The sequence below is a fragment of the Hordeum vulgare genome, chromosome 1H (assembly GCF_904849725.1).
Source record: "Hordeum vulgare subsp. vulgare chromosome 1H, MorexV3_pseudomolecules_assembly, whole genome shotgun sequence".
Lineage (NCBI taxonomy): Eukaryota > Viridiplantae > Streptophyta > Magnoliopsida > Poales > Poaceae > Hordeum > Hordeum vulgare.
In genome coordinates, this window is record NC_058518.1 from 272,744,952 (window position 1) to 272,763,217 (window position 18,266).

An 18,266-nucleotide genomic window follows, 5' to 3' on the forward strand; every position below is an offset into this window, starting at 1 on the left:
ATGATACAATGGAAGAGTGTGAACATGAACATAAAGTTGGTGAGAGACACGTACTCCCCCAAGCTTAGGCTTTTGGCCTAAGTTGGTCTACTCCCAAGGAGGGAAGTAACCGTCTCGGGGATACTCCGAAGTGTACTGAGGGTGCCAATGCTGGGTGAGCTCCTCTCGCTCCCACTGACAAACTCGCGTCTGGCACTCGACTGGTGGCTCGGGCACGGGCGCCTGTGGTGGCGCCATGCCCCAGTATGCGTGGATGTCAGAGGGCATAATAATGTACCTGCCTAGATGAAAGTTGAACAAAGAAGGAGCAGGCAAAGTAATAGTCTCACGTGTACCTTGGCTAAATACCAAGTTATAAACCATCCTCTTATCATTATCTTTATCAAGAAAATCATGGCGAACCATGCTATCATAATCTAAATATCTCTCAAGAAGAAGCATCTCTTCTTGCTCGTACAGTCTAATAGGTATCTCAAAATGTTTAGCAAGACGGGTAGCATAGATACCTCCATAAACAACGCCCTTGGTACGGTTCGTGTTCAACTGTTGAACCACTATAGCGCCCAAGCTATAAGTTCTATCATTATAAAGAGCTTCACACAAAACCGCAAGATCTGGGGAGCTAAGAGCCCCAGCTTCCCCATGGCCAATCAAACATTTTCCCATGAATAATGAGAAATACCGAAGCATGGGAAAATGTACACTAGCAACTCTAGCACCAGACACCCCTCTCTCCTCTCCTACATCAATAGTATCAATGAAAGCCTCCAAGTCCAGTGGACGAGGTTCATGAATATCCCCAACATTAGGTAACTTGCAAACATTGCAGAAATCCTGAAGTGACATGCGCTGGGGGATATAATATAACTTGAACTCAACCATAGGAGGACTCTTCCTCGGATAAAAATTAAAGCTTTGCACGAAAGTATTAGTGAGGAGGAGGTATTGTGGACACTTATCTTCGACAAATGCGGTAAGGCCTGCGTTCTCCACCAAGTAATAAAAATCCTCATAAAGACCGGCAGCGTGTAAGAACACATCGCTTGGCCACTCGCATGCTTGAACTTCTGCAACTCGGGGGACCGGATACTTGGGTTTCTTCTTCTCATTTTCATCTTCTTTGGGTCAGGGCTCGAAGATCCTCTTAGAAACCTCCTCATCTTTTCCTTTTTCTTTCTTTGAAAATTTCTGAAATTTTTAGTGACTCAAAATAAAAGTGAACAAAGCTTAACAAAACTCATAGCAACTACTCCTACAAGTGCCTAGAGGCCATATCATGCATCAAAAGTACTTGGGACCAACTAAAATTAACATGCAAAGCTCAAGAACAGGGTCACCAAGACAACAATAATATGCAATGGATAAAGCACTAGAATAAAAACTAATTGGACCAATGGAGGGGTCACATACCAAGGAACAATTCCCCCAAAATAGTTTGGTGAATGGGGCTTTGCACAAGGAGATCGAAAAATGCAGCAAAATGAGCAAGAACACGGGTTTGAGCCGTGGAATTATTTTTCTAGAGGTAGCCGAAGGAGATGGGTGCTGGAATAAGTGGTGGGGGGCCACGTGGGACCCATGCGCCTGCCAGGCGTGCCTCCTGGGCTCGTGGCCCACTAGTGCATCCCCCTGACTAGTTATCTATCTCAGAAATTCTTAAATATTCCGGAAAAAAATCATACTTGAATTTTAGGACATTTGGAGAACTTTTATTTCCAGGTCATTTTTTTATTGAACAAATAATGCAGAAAACAGGAAAATAATGCTATATTTATTATTTTTCTTCTATATAACAGAAAGTAAAAGCTGGGAACAGAAGGTTGTGACTTCTAGATTCATCCATCTCATGGTCATCAAAAGAAATCCGTCAATGAGGTTGATCAAGTCTCCTTGACAAACTTTTTTTCGAATCACATAAAACCGAAGAATTTTTGAATAATCACTAGGTTACCTCAACGGGGATGTGCATATCCCCAATAACAAGTATATCACATTTCATCTTGACAGTAGGTATAGGGAATTCAAAGCTTCCAATAATAATTGATGAAGATTTTTCAATAGCATTAATGCAATGAACTCGATATTGTTTATTCGGAAAGTGCATCGTGTGCTCATTACCATTTACATGGAAAGTGACATTGCCTTTGTTGCAATCAATAACAGCACATGCGGTGTTTAAAAAGGGTCTTCTAAGGATGACCGCCATGGAATCATCCTCGGGAATATCAAGAATAACAAAGTTCGTTAAGATAGTAACGTTCGCAACCACAACAGGCACATCCTCGCAAATGCCGATAGGTAAAGCAGTTGATTTGTCGGCCATTTGCAAAGAAATTTGAGTAGGTGTCAACTTATCCAATTCAAGTCTACGATATAAAGAGAGTTGCATAACACTAACACCGGCTCCAAGATCACATAAAGCAGTTCTAACATAATTTCCTTTAATGGAGCGAGGTATAGTGGGCATTCCAGGATGACCTAGTTTCTTAGGAGTCCCACCCTTAATAGTGTAATTAGCAAGCATGGTGGAAATCTCAACATCAGGTATCTTTCTTTTATTAGTCACAATATCTTTCATGTACTTAGCATAAGGAGACATTTTAAGCATATCTGTCAAACGCATTTGCAAAAAGATAGGTCTAATCATTTCAACAAATCACTCAAAATCCTCATCATCCTTTTTCTTGGATGGTTTGGGAGGAAAGGGCATGGGTTTCTGAACCCATGGTTCGCTTTCTTTACCATGCTTCCTAGCAATAAAATCGTTCTTATGATATCTCTTGTTCTTAGGTTGTGGGTTATCAAGATCAACAACATGTTCAATCTCCACATCATTATCATTACTAGGTTGAGCACCAACATGAACATCATTATCAATATTATCACTAGGCTCATGTTCATCACCAGATTGTGTTTCGGCATCAGAAATAGAAACATCATTTGGATTCTTAGGTGTAACAACAACAGGTTTACTAGCATGCAAGTTCCTATCGTCTTTCTTTTTCTTCCTATTACCAGGATGACTAGGTGCATCAGTATTAACTCCTTGAGAATCTTGTTCAATTCTATTAGGATGGCCCTCAGGATACAAAGGTTCCTGAGTCAATCTACCACCTCTAGTAACAACTCTAACAGAATTATCATTCAATTCATTAATTGTTGGGGAACGTCGCATGGGAAACAAAATTTCCTACGCGCACGAAGACCTATCAAGGTGATGTCCATTTACGAGAGGGGATGAGTGATCTACATACCCTTGTAGATCGTACAGCAGAAGCGTTAGTGAACGCGGTTGATGTAGTGGAACGTCCTCACGTCCCTCGATCCGCCCCGCGAACAATCCCGCGATCAGTCCCACGATCTAGTACCGAACGGACGGCACCTCCGCGTTCAGCACACGTATAGCTCGACGATGATCTCGGCCTTCTTGATCCAGCAAGAGAGACAGAGAGGTAGAAGAGTTCTCCGGCAGCGTGACGGTGCTCCGGAGGTTGGTGATGACCTTGTCTCAGCAGGGCTCCGCCCGAGCTCCGCAGAAACGCGATCTAGAGGAAAAACCGTGGAGGTATGTGGTCGGGCTGCCGTGGAAAAGTCGTCTCAAATCAGCCCTAAAACCTCCGTATATATAGGTGGGAGGGAGGGGACCTTGCCTTGGGGCTCAAGGAGCCCCAAGGGGGTCGGCCGAGTCCAAGGGGGGAGGACTCCCCCCCCCAAACCGAGTTGGACTTGGTTTGGTGGGAGGGAGTCCCCTTTCCTTCCCACCTCCTCCTTTTTTTTTCTTTTCTCTTGATTTTTTCTTCTTGGCGCATAGGGCCCTTTTGGGCTGTCCCACCAGCCCACTAAGGGCTGGTGTGCCACCCTCAAGGCCTATGGGCTTCCCCGGGGTGGGTTGCCCCCCCGGTGAACTCCCGGAACCCATTCGTCATTCCCGGTACATTCCCGGTAACTCCGAAAACCTTCCGGTAATCAAATGAGGTCATCCTATATATCAATCTTCGTTTCCGGACCATTCCGGAAACCCTCGTGACGTCCGTGATCTCATCCGGGACTCCGAACAACATTCGGTAACCAACCATATAACTCCAATACGCATAAAATAACGTCGAACCATAAGTGTGCAGACCCTGCGGGTTCGAGAACTATGTAGACATGACCCGAGAGACTCCTCGGTCAATATACAATAGCGGGACCTGGATGCCCATATTGGATCCTACATATTCTACGAAGATCTTATCGTTTGAACCTCAGTGCCAAGGATTCATATAATCCCGTATGTCATTCCCTTTGTCCTTCGGTATGTTACTTGCCCGAGATTCGATCGTCAGTATCCGTATACCTATTTCAATCTCGTTTACCGGTAAGTCTCTTTACTCGTTCCGTAATACAAGATCCTGCAACTTACACTAAGTTACATTGCTTGCAAGGCTTGGGTGTGATGTTGTATTACCGAGTGGGCCCCGAGATACCTCTCCGTTCACACGGAGTGACAAATCCCAGTCTTGATCCATACTAACTCAACTAACACCTTCGGAGATACCTGTAGAGCATCTTTATAGTCACCCAGTTACGTTGCGACGTTTGATACACACAAAGTATTCCTCCGGTGTCAGTGAGTTATATGATCTCATGGTCATAGGAATAAGTACTTGACACGCAGAAAATAGTAGCAACAAAATGACACGATCAACATGCTACGTCTATTAGTTTGGGTCTAGTCCATCACGTGATTCTCCTAATGACGTGATCCAGTTATCAAGCAACAACACCTTGTTCATAATCAGAAGACACTGAGTATCTTTGATCAACTGGCTAGCCAACTAGAGGCTTGCTAGGGACGGTGTTTTGTCTATGTATCCACACATGTAAATGAGTCTTCATTCAATACAATTATAGCATGGATAATAAACGATTATCTTGATACAGGAATTATAATAATAACTATATTTATTATTGCCTCTAGGGCATAATTCCAACAGTCTCCCACTTGCACTAGAGTCAATAATCCAGCCCTCACATCATCATGTGAATTACATTGTAATAAATCTAACACCCATACAGTTCTGGTGTTGATCATGTTTTGGCCGTGGAAGAGGTTTAGTCAGCGGGTCCGCTACATTCAGATCCGTGTGCACTTTGCATATATTTACGTACTCTCCCTCGACGTAGTCGCGGATGAGGTTGAAGCGTCGTTTGATGTGTCTGGTCTTCTTGTGAAACCGTGGTTCCTTTGCTAAGGCAATGGCACCAGTGTTGTCACAGAACAAGGTTATTGGATTCAGTGCGCTTGGCACCACTCCAAGATCCGTCATGAACTGCTTCATCCAGACACCCTCCTTAGCCGCCTCCAAGGCAGCCATGTACTCCGCTTCACATGTAGAATCTGCTACGACGCTTTGCTTGGAACTACACCAACTTACTGCACCCCCATTAAGAATAAATACGTATCCGGTTTGCGACTTAGAGTCGTCCGGATCTGTGTCAAAGCTTGCATCGACGTAACCTTTTACGGCGAGCTCTTCGTCACCTCCATACACGAGAAACATCTCCTTAGTCCTTTTCAGGTACTTCAGGATATTCTTGACCGCTGTCCAGTGATCCACTCCTGGATTACTCTGGAACCTACCTGCCATACTTATGGCCAGGCTAACATCCGGTCTAGTGCACAACATCGCATACATGATAGAACCTATGGCTGAAGCATAGGGGACGGAGCGCATATGCTCTCTATCTTCATCAGTTGCTGGGCACTGAGTCTTACTCAATCTCGTACTTTGTAGAACTGGCAAGAACCCTTTCTTGGACTGTTCCATTTTGAACCTTTTCAAAACTTTATCAAGGTATGTGCTTTGTGAAAGTCCTATCAGGCGTTTTGATCTATCCCTATAGATCTTAATGCCTAGAATGTAAGCAGCTTCTCCTAGGTCCTTCATAGAGAAACTTTTATTCAAGTAATCCTTTATGCTCTCTAAAAACTCTACATTGTTTCCAATCAGTAATATGTCATCCACATATAATATTAGAAACGCCACAGAGCTCCCACTCACTTTCTTGTAAATACAAGATTCTCCAACCACTTGTATAAACCCAAATGCTTTGATCACCTCATCAAAGCGTTCGTTCCAACTCCGAGATGCTTGCACCAGTCCATAAATGGATCGCTGGAGCTTGCACACCTTGTTAGCATTCTTAGGATCGACAAAACCTTCGGGTTGTATCATATACAACTTTCCTTAAGGAAACTGTTAAGGAACGCCGTTTTGACATCCATCTGCCAGATTTCATAATCGAAAAATGCAGCTATTGCTAACATGATTCTGACGGACTTAAGCATCGCTACGGGTGAGAATGTCTCATCGTAGTCAACTCCTTGAACTTGTGAAAAACCCTTTGCCACAAGTCGAGCTTTATAAACGGTCACATTGCCGTCAGCGTCCGTCTTCCTCTTAAAGATCCATTTGTTCTGAATAGCCTTGCGGCCCTCAGGTAGTAACTCCAAAGTCCACACTTTGTTCTCATACATGGATCCTATCTCGGACTTCATGGCTTCCAGCCATTTGTTGGAATCTGGGCCCACCATTGCTTCTTCATAATTCGCAGGTTCATTGTTGTCTAACAACATGATTGATAAGACGGGATTACCGTACCACTCTGGAGCAGCACGTGGTCTCGTCGACCTGCGTGGTTCGACAGAAAGTTGAACTGGAATTTCATGATCATCATCATTAACTTCCTCCTCAACCGGCGTCGCAATGACAGAGGTTTCCCCTTGCCCTGCGCCACCATCCACAGGGATGAGAGGTTCGACAACCTCGTCAAGTTCTATCTTCCTCCCACTCAATTCTCTCGAGAGAAACTCCTTCTCGAGAAAAGCTCTGTTTTTAGCAACAAACACTTTGCCCTCGGATTTGAGATAGAAGGTGTACCCAACTGTCTCTTTTGGGTAACCTATGAAGACGCACTTTTCCGCTTTGGGTTCCAGCTTTTCAGGCTGAAGCTTTTTGACATAAGCATCACATCCCCAAACTTTAAGAAACGACAACTTTGGCCTTTTGCCATACCACAGTTCGTATGGTGTCGTCTCAATGGATTTTGATGGTGCCCTATTTAAAGTGAATGCAGCTGTTTCTAATGCATAGCCCCAAAATGATAACGACAAATCAGTAAGAGACATTATAGATCACACCATCTCTAATAGAGTATGATTACGACGTTCGGACACACCATTACGCTGTGGTGTTCCAGGCGGTGTTAATTGTGAAACAATTCCACATTGTCTTAAGTGAGCACCAAACTCGAAACTCAGATATTCACCCCCACGATCAGACCGCAGGAACTTGATCTTCTTGTTACGATGATTTTCCACTTCACTCTGAAATTGCTTGAACTTTTCAAATGTTTCAGACTTGTGCTTCATCAAGTAGACATAACCATATCTACTTAAATCGTCAGTGAAGGTGAGAAAATAACGATATCCGCCGCGTGCCTCCACGCTCATCGGACCACACACATCGGTATGTATGATTTCTAACAAGTCACTTGCACGCTCCATTGTTCCTGAGAACGGAGTCTTAGTCATCTTGCCCATGAGGCATGGTTCGCACGTGTCAAGTGAATCAAAGTCAAGTGACTCCAAAAGTCCATCAGCATGGAGTTTCTTCATGCGCTTTACACCAATATGACCTAAGCGGCAGTGCCACAAAAATATGGCGCTATCATTGTTAACTCTAACCTTTTTGGTCTCAATGTTATGTATATGCGTATCGCTATCAATATTCAATATGAACAATCCTCTCACATTTGGTGCATGACCATAAAAGATGTTACTCATAGAAATAGAACAACCATTATTCTCTGACTTAAAAGAGTAACCGTCTCGCAATAAACAAGATCCAGATATAATGTTCATGCTCAACGCAGGCACTAAATAACAATGATTTAAGTTCATCACTAATCCTGACGGTAACTGAAGTGACACTGTGCCGACGGCGATTGCATCAACCTTGGAACCATTTCATACGCGCATCGTCACTTCATCTTTCGCCAGCCTTCGCCTATTCCACAGTTCCTGTTTGGAGTTGCAAATATGAGCAACAGAACCGGTATCGAATACCCAGGCACTACTACGAGAGCCGGTTAAGTACACATCAATAACATGTATATCAAATATACCTGATTTTTCTTTGCCCGCCTTCTTATCTGCCAGATACTTGGGGCAATTGCGCTTCCAGTGACCCATACCCTTGCAATAGTAACACTCCGTTTCCGGCTTAGGTCCAGCTTTGGGTTTCTTCGTCGGATTGGCAACAGGCTTGCCGCTCTTCTTCGAATTGCCCTTCTTGCCTTTGCCGTTTCTCTTGAAACTAGTGGTCTTATTCACCATCAACACTTGATGCTCTTTACGGAGTTCAGACTCTGCGACTTTCAGCATCGCAAACAACTCGCCGGGAGACTTGTTCATCCCTTGCATGTTGTAGTTCAACACAAAGCCTTTATAGCTTGGCGGCAGTGATTGAAGGATTCTGTCAGTGATAGCTTCTTGCGGGAGTTCAATCCCCAGCTCAGCTAGACGGTTTGAGTACCCAGACATTTTGAGCACATGTTCACTGACAGATGAGTTTTCCTCCATCTTGCAAGCATAGAATTTATCGAAGGTCTCATACCTCTTGATCCGGGCGTTCTTCTGAAAGATAAACTCCAACTCCTGGAACATCTCAAATGCTCCATGACGCTCAAAGCGACGTTGAAGTCCCGGTCCTAAGCCATACAAGACTGCACATTGAACTATTGAGTAGTCCTCCTTACGTGCTAACCAAGCGTTCTTAACATCCTGATCAGCCGTAGCGGGTGGTTCATCTCCTAACACAGCATCAAGGACATAATCCTTCTTCCCAGCTTGTAAGATTAGCTTAAGATTACGAGCCCAGTCTACAAAGTTGCTTCCATCATCTTTCAACTTAGCTTTCTCTAGGAACGTATTAAAATTCAGGATGACTATCGCGTGAGCCATGATCTACAACACAAATATATTCAAAGTGGACTTAGACTATGTTCAAGATAATTAGAGTTTAACTTAATCAAATTATTCGCTAAACTCCCACTGAAAAAGTACATCTCTCTAGTCATTTGAGTGGTTCATGATCCACTTACACTAGCTCAAGTCCGATCATCACGTGAGTTGAGTATAGTTTCAGTGGTAAGCATCCCTATGTTAATCATATCATCTATATGATTCATGATCGACCTTTCGGTCTCATGTGTTCCGAGGCCATGTCTGCACATGCTAGGCTCGTCAAGCTTAACCCGAGTGTTCCGCGTGCGCAACTGTTTTGCACCCGTTGTATGTGAACGTTGAGTCTATCACACCCGATCATCACGTGGTGTCTCGAAACGACGAACTGTAGCAACGGTGCACAGTCGGGGAGAACACAATTTCGTCTTGAAATTTTAGTGAGAGATCACCTCATAATGCTACCGTCGTTCTAAGCAAAACAAGGGGCATAAAAGGATTAACATCACATGCAATTCATAAGTGACATGATATGGCCATCATCACGTGCTTCTTGATCTCCATCACCAAAGCACCGGCACGATCTTCTTGTCACCGGCGCCACACCATGATCTCCATCAACGTGTTGCCATCGGGGTTGTCGTGCTACTCATGCTATTACTACTAAAGCTACATCCTAGCAAAATAGTAAACGCATCTGCAAGCACACACGTTAGTATAAAGACAACCCTATGGCTCCTGCCGGTTGCCGTACCATCGACGTGCAAGTCGATATTTCTATTACAACATGATCATCTCATACATCCAATATATCACATCACATCATTGGCCATATCACATCACAAGCATACCCTGCAAAAACAAGTTAGACGTCCTCTAATTTTGTTGTTGCATGTTTTACGTGGTGACCAAGGGTATCTAGTAGGATCGCATCTTACTTACGCAAATACCACAACGGAGATATATGAGTTGCTATTTAACCTCATCCAAGGACCTCCTCGGTCAAATCCGATTCAACTAAAGTTGGAGAAACCGACACTTGCCAGTCATCTTTGAGCAACGGAGTTACTCGTAACGATGAAACCAGTCTCTCGTAAGCGTACGAGTAATGTCGGTCCAAGCCGCTTCAATCCAACAATACCGTGGAATCAAGAAAAGACTAAGTAGGGAAGCAAAACGCACATCACCGCCCACAAAAACTTTTGTGTTCTACTCGAGAAGACATCTACGCATGAACCTAGCTCTGATACCACTGTTGGGGAACGTCGCATGGGAAACAAAAATTTTCCTACGCGCACGAAGACCTATCAAGGTGATGTCCATCTACGAGAGGGGATGAGTGATCTACATACCCTTGTAGATCGTACAGCAGAAGCGTTAGTGAACGCGGTTGATGTAGTGGAACGTCCTCACATCCCTCGATCCGCCCCGCGAACAATCCCGCGATCAGTCCCACGATCTAGTACCGAACGGACGGCACCTCCGCGTTCAGCACACGTACAGCTCGACGATGATCTCGGCCTTCTTGATCCAGCAAGAGAGACGGAGAGGTAGAAGAGTTCTCCGGCAGCGTGACGGCGCTCCGGAGGTTGGTGATGACCTTGTCTCAGCACGGCTCCGCCCGAGCTCCGCAGAAACGCGATCTAGAGGAAAAACCGTGGAGGTATGTGGTCGGGCTGCCGTGGAAAAGTCGTCTCAAATCAGCCCTAAAACCTCCGTATATAGAGGTGGGAGGGAGGGGACCTTGCCTTGGGGCTCAAGGAGCCCCAAGGGGGTCGGCTGAGTCCAAAGGGGGAGGACTCCCCCCCCCAAACCGAGTTGGACTTGGTTTGGTGGGAGGGAGTCCCCTTTCCTTCCCACCTCCTCCTTTTTTTTCTTTTCTCTTGATTTTTTCTTCTTGGAGCATAGGGCCCTTTTGGGCTGTCCCACCAGCCCACTAAGGGCTGGTGTGCCACCCTCAAGGCCTATGGGCTTCCCCGGGGTGGGTTGCCCCCCCGGTGAACTCCCGGAACCCATTCGTCATTCCCGGTACATTCCCGGTAACTCCGAAAACCTTCCGGTAATCAAATGGGGTCATCCTATATATCAATCTTCGTTTCCGGACCATTCCGGAAATCCTCGTGACGTCCGTGATCTCATCCGGGACTCCGAACAACATTCGGTAACCAACCATATAACTCCAATACACATAAAATAACGTCGAACCTTAAGTGTGCAGACCCTGCGGGTTCGAGAACTATGTAGACATGACCCGAGAGACTCCTCGGTCAATATCCAATAGCGGGACCTGGATGCCCATATTGGATCCTACATATTCTACGAAGATCTTATCGTTTGAACCTCAGTGCCAAGGATTCATATAATCCCGTATGTCATTCCCTTTGTCCTTCGGTATGTTACTTGCCCGAGATTCGATCGTCAGTATCCGTATACCTATTTCAATCTCGTTTACCGGTAAGTCTCTTCACTCGTTCCGTAATACAAGATCCCGCAACTTACACTAAGTTACATTGCTTGCTTCGGAGGTGGTTCGAGAATAGGCCAAGCATTATCGTTGCTCAAGATATGATTCAATAGAATTTCAGCTTTTTCCACAGTCCGTTCCGTGAAAACACAACCAGCACAACTATCTAGGTGGTCCCTAGAAGCATCGGTTAGTCCATTATAAAAGATATAAAGTATTTCATTTTTCTTAAGAGGGTGATCAGGCAAAGCATTAAGTAACTGGACAAGCCTCCCCCAAGCTTGTGGGAGACTCTCTTCTTCAATTTGCACAAAGTTATATATATCCTGCAAGGCAACTTGTTTCTTATGGGCAGGAAAATATTTCTCAGAGAAGTAGATATCATATCATGGGGACTACGCACACAACCAGGAGCAAGAGAAGTAAACCAAGTTTTAGCATCACCCTTTAGTGATAAGGGAAACAACTTAAGGATATAGTAATAGCGATTTTTTTCCTCATTAGTGAATAGGGTGGCTATATCATTCAGTTTAGTAAGATGTGCTACAACAGTTTCAGATTCATAACCATGAAAAGGATCAGATTCAACCAACGTGATTAACTGACGATCGACAGAGAATTCATAATCCTTATGAGTAACAAAGATGGGTGAAGTAGCAAACTTAGCATCATATTTCATTCTAGCATTCAGAGATTTTTCTTTCCACTTGTGTAATAAATTCTCAAGATCATAGCTATCCTTACAAGAAAGAAAGTCTTCAGCTACCTCTCTCTCCATAGCATAACCCTTAGGTATATTAGGCAATTCATATCTAGGAGAGCTAGGTCTAACAGGTGTCACAACAGGTTCAACTTCAATAATTTCATCAGTTTCAGAAGTATCATCAGATTCAACAGTAACTATAGCAATTTGTGCATCAAAAAATTCACCCTGTGGCATATCATTATCAAGCAAAGCATCATCATAAGCATCATGGATAGCAGAAGTGGCATCATCAAGCATAAGCGACATATCATAATTACTAGTAGGTGGTGGTGTCGCAAATTTACTCATAACAGAAGGTGAATCAAGTGCAGAGCTAGATGGCAGTTCCTTACCTGTCCTCGTAGTTGAGGGCAAGACTTTAGTTTTTGGATCTCTCGGATTCCCCATAGTGATCAACAGATATAAATCCCAAGTGACTCGGAGAATAGAGCTATCTTCCCCGGCAACGGCGCCAGAAAAAGGTCTTGATAACCCACAAGTATAGGGGATCGCAACCGTTTTCGAGGGTAGAGTATTCAACCCAAATTTACTGATTCGACACAAGGGGAGCCAAAGAATACTCTCGAGTATTAGCAGTTGAGTTGTCAATGCAACCACACCTGAAAGACTTAGTATCTGCAACAAAGTTTTAGTAGCAAAGTTGTATGATAGTAACGGTAGCGGCGGTAACAATAGCAGTAGTAATTTGTATAGCAAGTGTGACAACAGTAGCGGTAAAGTAACTTAGCAAGGACCAGTATAGGAAAAGCTCGTACGCATTGGATCAGTGATGGATAATTATGTCGGATGGCATTCATCATGTAACAGTTATAACATAGGGTGATATGTAACTAGCTCCAGTTCGTCAATGTAATGTAGGCATGTATTCCATATTTAGTCATAAATGCTTATGGAAAAGAACTTGCATGACATCTTTTGTCCATCCCTCCCGTGCAAGCGGGGTCCTAATTGAAACTAAGGGATATTAAGGTCTCCTTTTAATAGAGAATCGGAACAAAGCATTAGCACATGGTGAATACATGGGATCCTCATACTATGGTCATCTCCGGGAGTGGTTCCGGCTATTGTCACTCCGGGGTTTCCGGGTCATAACACATAGTAGGTGACTACAACTTGCAAGATAGGACCAAGAACACACATATATTGATGAAAACATAATAGGTTCAGATCTCAAATCATGGCACTCGGGCCCTAGTGACAAGCATTAAGCATACCAAAGTAGTAGCAACATCAATCTTAGAACACAGTGGATACTAGGGATCAAACCCCATCAAAATTAACTTGATTACATGATAGATCTCATCCAACCCATCATCGTCCAACAAGTGTACGATAAGATTACTCACGAACGATGGAGAGCATCATGGAATTGGCGATGTAGGATGGTTGATGACGACGACGACGTCGATTTCCCCTCTCCGAAGCCTAGAATGGACTCCAGAGCTACCCTCCTGAGGAAGAACACGCGGTGGCGGCGGCTCCGTATCGTGAAATGCGATGAACTCTTCTCTCCTATTTTTTTTCTGGGCGAGAGAGGTTATATGGAGTTGGAGATGAAGTCGGAGGAGCCACGTGGTCCCCACGAGCCTGCTAGGCGTGCCCTAGGGAGGGCGCCTGCATGGCTCGTGGCCCACTGGCAGCGTATCTTCAATTGATTCTTTCTCTGATATTTTTTTTATATATTCCATAAAAAATCCTCGTAAGTTTCCAGGTCATTCCGAGAACTTTTATTTCTGCACCAAAAACAACACCATGGCAGTTCTGCTGAAAACAACGTCAGTCCGGGTTAGTTTCATTCAAATCATGCAAATTAGAGTCCAAAACAAGGGCAAAAGAGTTTGGAAAAGTAGATACGTTGGAGACGTATCAGGACTCCAAAACGCGGGAAAATAACTTCCTTCAACATTTTAATAGAGGTGTTATGATCATCACTACTGGTTGGAATAGCTTCCACCCACTTAGTGACATAATCAACAACAAATAAAATATGTATATACCCATTAGAGGAAGGATTAGGTCCCATATAATCAAATCCCCAAACATCAAATAGTTCATTAAAAAGTGAATAATTCATAGGCATTTCTTGATGTCTACTAATATTACTAATTCTTTGATATTCATCACAAGATAGGACAAATTTACGAGCATCTTTGAAAAGAGTAGGCTAAAAAAATCTAGACTGTGATACCTTGTGTGCAGTTCTATCTCCCGCATGGTGTCCTCCATAAGCCTCATAGTGACACTTCCGAACGATTTGTTCCTGCTCATGCTCAGGTATACAACGTCTAATAATACTATCTATTCCCTCTTTTTAAAGATGTGGGTCATCCCAAAAGGTATGTCTTAAATCAAAGAAGATTTTCTTTTCTTTTGCTAATAGATGAAACTAGGTGGTATGTATTTAGCAACAATGTAATTAGCATAACGAGCAAACCACGGTATGTTATGAGAAACATTGAAAAAATCTAGTTGTTCATGAGAGAAGCTATCATCAATAGGTAGTGGGTCATCAAGAATATTTTCTAACCTAGACAAGTTATCAGCTACGGGGTTCTCAACTCCTTTCCTTTCAATGATATGCAAATCAAATTCTTCTAGCAAAAGAAGCCATCTAATGAGTCTAGGTTTAGAATCTTTCTTTTCCATAAGATAGTTAATAGCACCATGATCAATGTGAACAATGTTGGAAATATGCCCTAGAGGCAATAATAAATTAGTTATTATTATATTTCTTAGTTCATGATAATCGTTTATTATCCATGCTATAATTGTATTGATTGGAAACACAATACTTGTGTGGATACATAGACAAAACACTGTCCCTAGTAAGCCTCTAGTTGACTAGCTCGTTGATCAAAGATGGTCAAGGTTTCCTGGCCATGGGCAAGTGTTGTCACTTGATAACGGGATCACATCATTAGGAGAATCATGTGATGGACTAGACCCAAACTAATAGACGTAGCATGTTGATCGTGTCATTTTATTGCTACTGTTTTCTGCGTGTCAAGTATTTGTTCCTATGACCATGAGATCATATAACTCACGGACACCGGAGGAATGCTTTGTGTGTATCAAACGTCGCAACGTAACTGGGTGACTATAAAGATGCTCTACAGGTATCTCCGAAGGTGTTCGTTGAGTTAGTATGGATCGAGACTGGGATTTGTCACTCCGTGTGACAGAGAGGTATCTCGGGGCCCACTCGGTAATACAACATCACACACAAGCCTTGCAAGCAATGTGACTTAGTGTAAGTTGCGGGATCTTGTATTACAGAACGAGTAAAGAGACTTGCCGGTAAACGAGATTGAAATAGGTATGCGGATACTGACGATCGAATCTCGGGCAAGTAACATACCGAAGGACAAAGGGAATGACATACGGGATTATATGAATCCTTGGCACTGAGGTTCAAACGATAAGATCTTCGTAGAATATGTAGGATCCAATATGGGCATCCAGGTCCCGCTATTGGATATTGACCGAGGAGTCTCTCGGGTCATGTCTACATAGTTCTCGATCCCGCAGGGTCTGCACACTTAAGGTTCGACGTTGTTTTATGCGTATTTGAGTTATATGGTTGGTTACCGAATATTGTTCGGAGTCCCGGATGAGATCACGGACGTCACGAGGGTTTCCGGAATGGTCCGGAAACGAAGATTGATATATAGGTTGACCTCATTTGATTACCAGAAGGTTTTCGGAGTTACCGGGAATGTACCGGGAATGACGAATGGGTTCCGGGAGTTCACCGGGGGGGGGGGGGGGGGGCAACCCATCCCGGGGAAGCCCATAGGCATTGGGGGTGCCGCACCAGCCCTTAGTGGGCTGGTGGGACAGCCCAAAAGAGCCCTATGCGCATTGGAAGAAAAATCAAAGAGAAAAAAAAGAAGGAGGTGGGAAAGGGAAGAAGGACTCCACCTTCCAAACCAAGTAGAATTCGGTTTGGGAAGGGGAGACCTTCCCCCTTGGTTCGGCCGACCCCCTTGGTAGTCCTTGGACCACAAGGCAAGGCTCCCCCCTCCTCCTCCTATATATAGTGGGGTTATAGGGCTGATTTGAGACAACTTTGCCACGGCAGCCCGACCACATATCTCCACGGTTTTACCTCTACATCGCGTTTCTGCGGAGCTCGGGCGGAGCCCTGCTGAGACGAGATCATCACCAACCTCCGGAGCACCGTCACGCTTCCGGAGAACTGTTCTACCTCTCCATCTCTCTTGCTGGATCAAGAAGGCCGAGATCATCGTCGAGCTGTACGTGTGCTGAACGCGGAGGTGCCGTCCGTTCGGCAATAGATCGTGGGACTGATCGCGGGATAGTTCGCGGGGTGGATCGAGGGACGCGAGGACGTTCCACTACATCAACCGCGTTCACTAACGCTTCTGCTGTACGGTCTACAAGGGTACGTAGATCACACATCCCCTCTCGTAGATGGACATCACCATGATAGGTCTTCGTGCGCGTAGGAAATTTTTTGTTTCCCTTGCGACGTTCCCCAACAGTGGCATCATGAGCTATGTTCATGCGTAGATGTCTTCTCGAGTAGAACACAAAAGTTTTTGTGGGTGGTGATGTGCGTTTTGCTACCCTCCTTAGTCTTTTCTTGATTCCGCGGTATTGTTGGATCGAAGCGGCTCGGACTGACATTACTCGTACGCTTACGAGAGACTGGTTTCATCGCTACGAGTAACTCCGTTGCTCAAAGATGACTGGCGGGTGTCAGTTTGTCCAACTTTAGTTGAATCGGAATTGACCGAGGAGGTCCTTGGATGAGGTTAAATAGCAATTCATATATCTCCGTTGTGGTGTTTGCGTAAGTAAGATGCGATCCTACTAGATACCCATGGTCACCACGTAAAACATGCAACAACAAAATTAGAGGACGTCTAACTTGTTTTTGCAGGGTATGCTTGTGATGTGATATGGCCAACGATGTGATGTGATATATTGGATGTATGAGATGATCATGTTGTAATAGTTAATATAGACTTGCACGTCGATGGTACGGCAACCGGCAGGAGCCATAGGGTTGTCTTTAAACTAACGTTTGTGCTTGCAGATGCGTTTACTATTTTGCTAGGATGTAGCTTTAGTAGTAATAGCATGATTAGCACGACAACCCCGATGGTGACACGTTGATGGAGATCATGATGATGGAGATCATGGTGTGACGCCGGTGGCAAGAAGATCGTGCCGGTGCTTTGGTGATGGAGATCAAGGAGCACGTGATGATGGCCATATCATGTCACTTATGAATTGCATGTGATGTTAATCCTTTTATGCACCTTATTTTGCTTAGAACGACGGTAGCATTATGAGGTGATCTCTCACTAAAATTTCAAGACGAAATTGTGTTCTCCCCGACTGTGCACCGTTGCGACAGTTCTTCGTTTCGAGACACCACGTGATGATCGGGTGTGATAGACTCAACGTTCACATACAACGGGTGCAAAACAGTTGCACACGCAGAACACTCGGGTTAAGCTTGACGAGCCTAGGATGTGCAGACATGGCCTCGGAACACATGAGACCGAAAGGTCGAGCATGAATCGTATAGTTGATATGATTAGCATAGAGATGCTTACCACTGAAACTGTTCTCGACTCACGTGATGATCGGACTTGAGATAGTGGATTTGGATCATGTACCACTCAAATGACTAGAGAGATGTACTTTTTGAGTGGGAGTTCTTAAGTAATATGATTAATTGAACTAATTGTCATGAACATAGTCTAATGGTCTTTGCGAATTACGATGTAGCTTGCGCTATAGCTCTACTGTTTTTATATGTTCCTAGAGAAAATTTAGTTGAAAGTTGATAGTAGCAAACTTTGCACACTAAGTCTGTAAAACCGAGGATTGTCCTCGTTGCTGCGCAGAAGGCTTATGTCCTTAATGCACCACTCGGTGTGCTGCACCTCGAGCGTCGTCTGTGGATGCTATGAACATCCGACATACACGTTTCTGATGACTACATGATAGTTCAGTGCAAATACTTAATGGCTTAGAAGCAAGGCGCCGAAAAC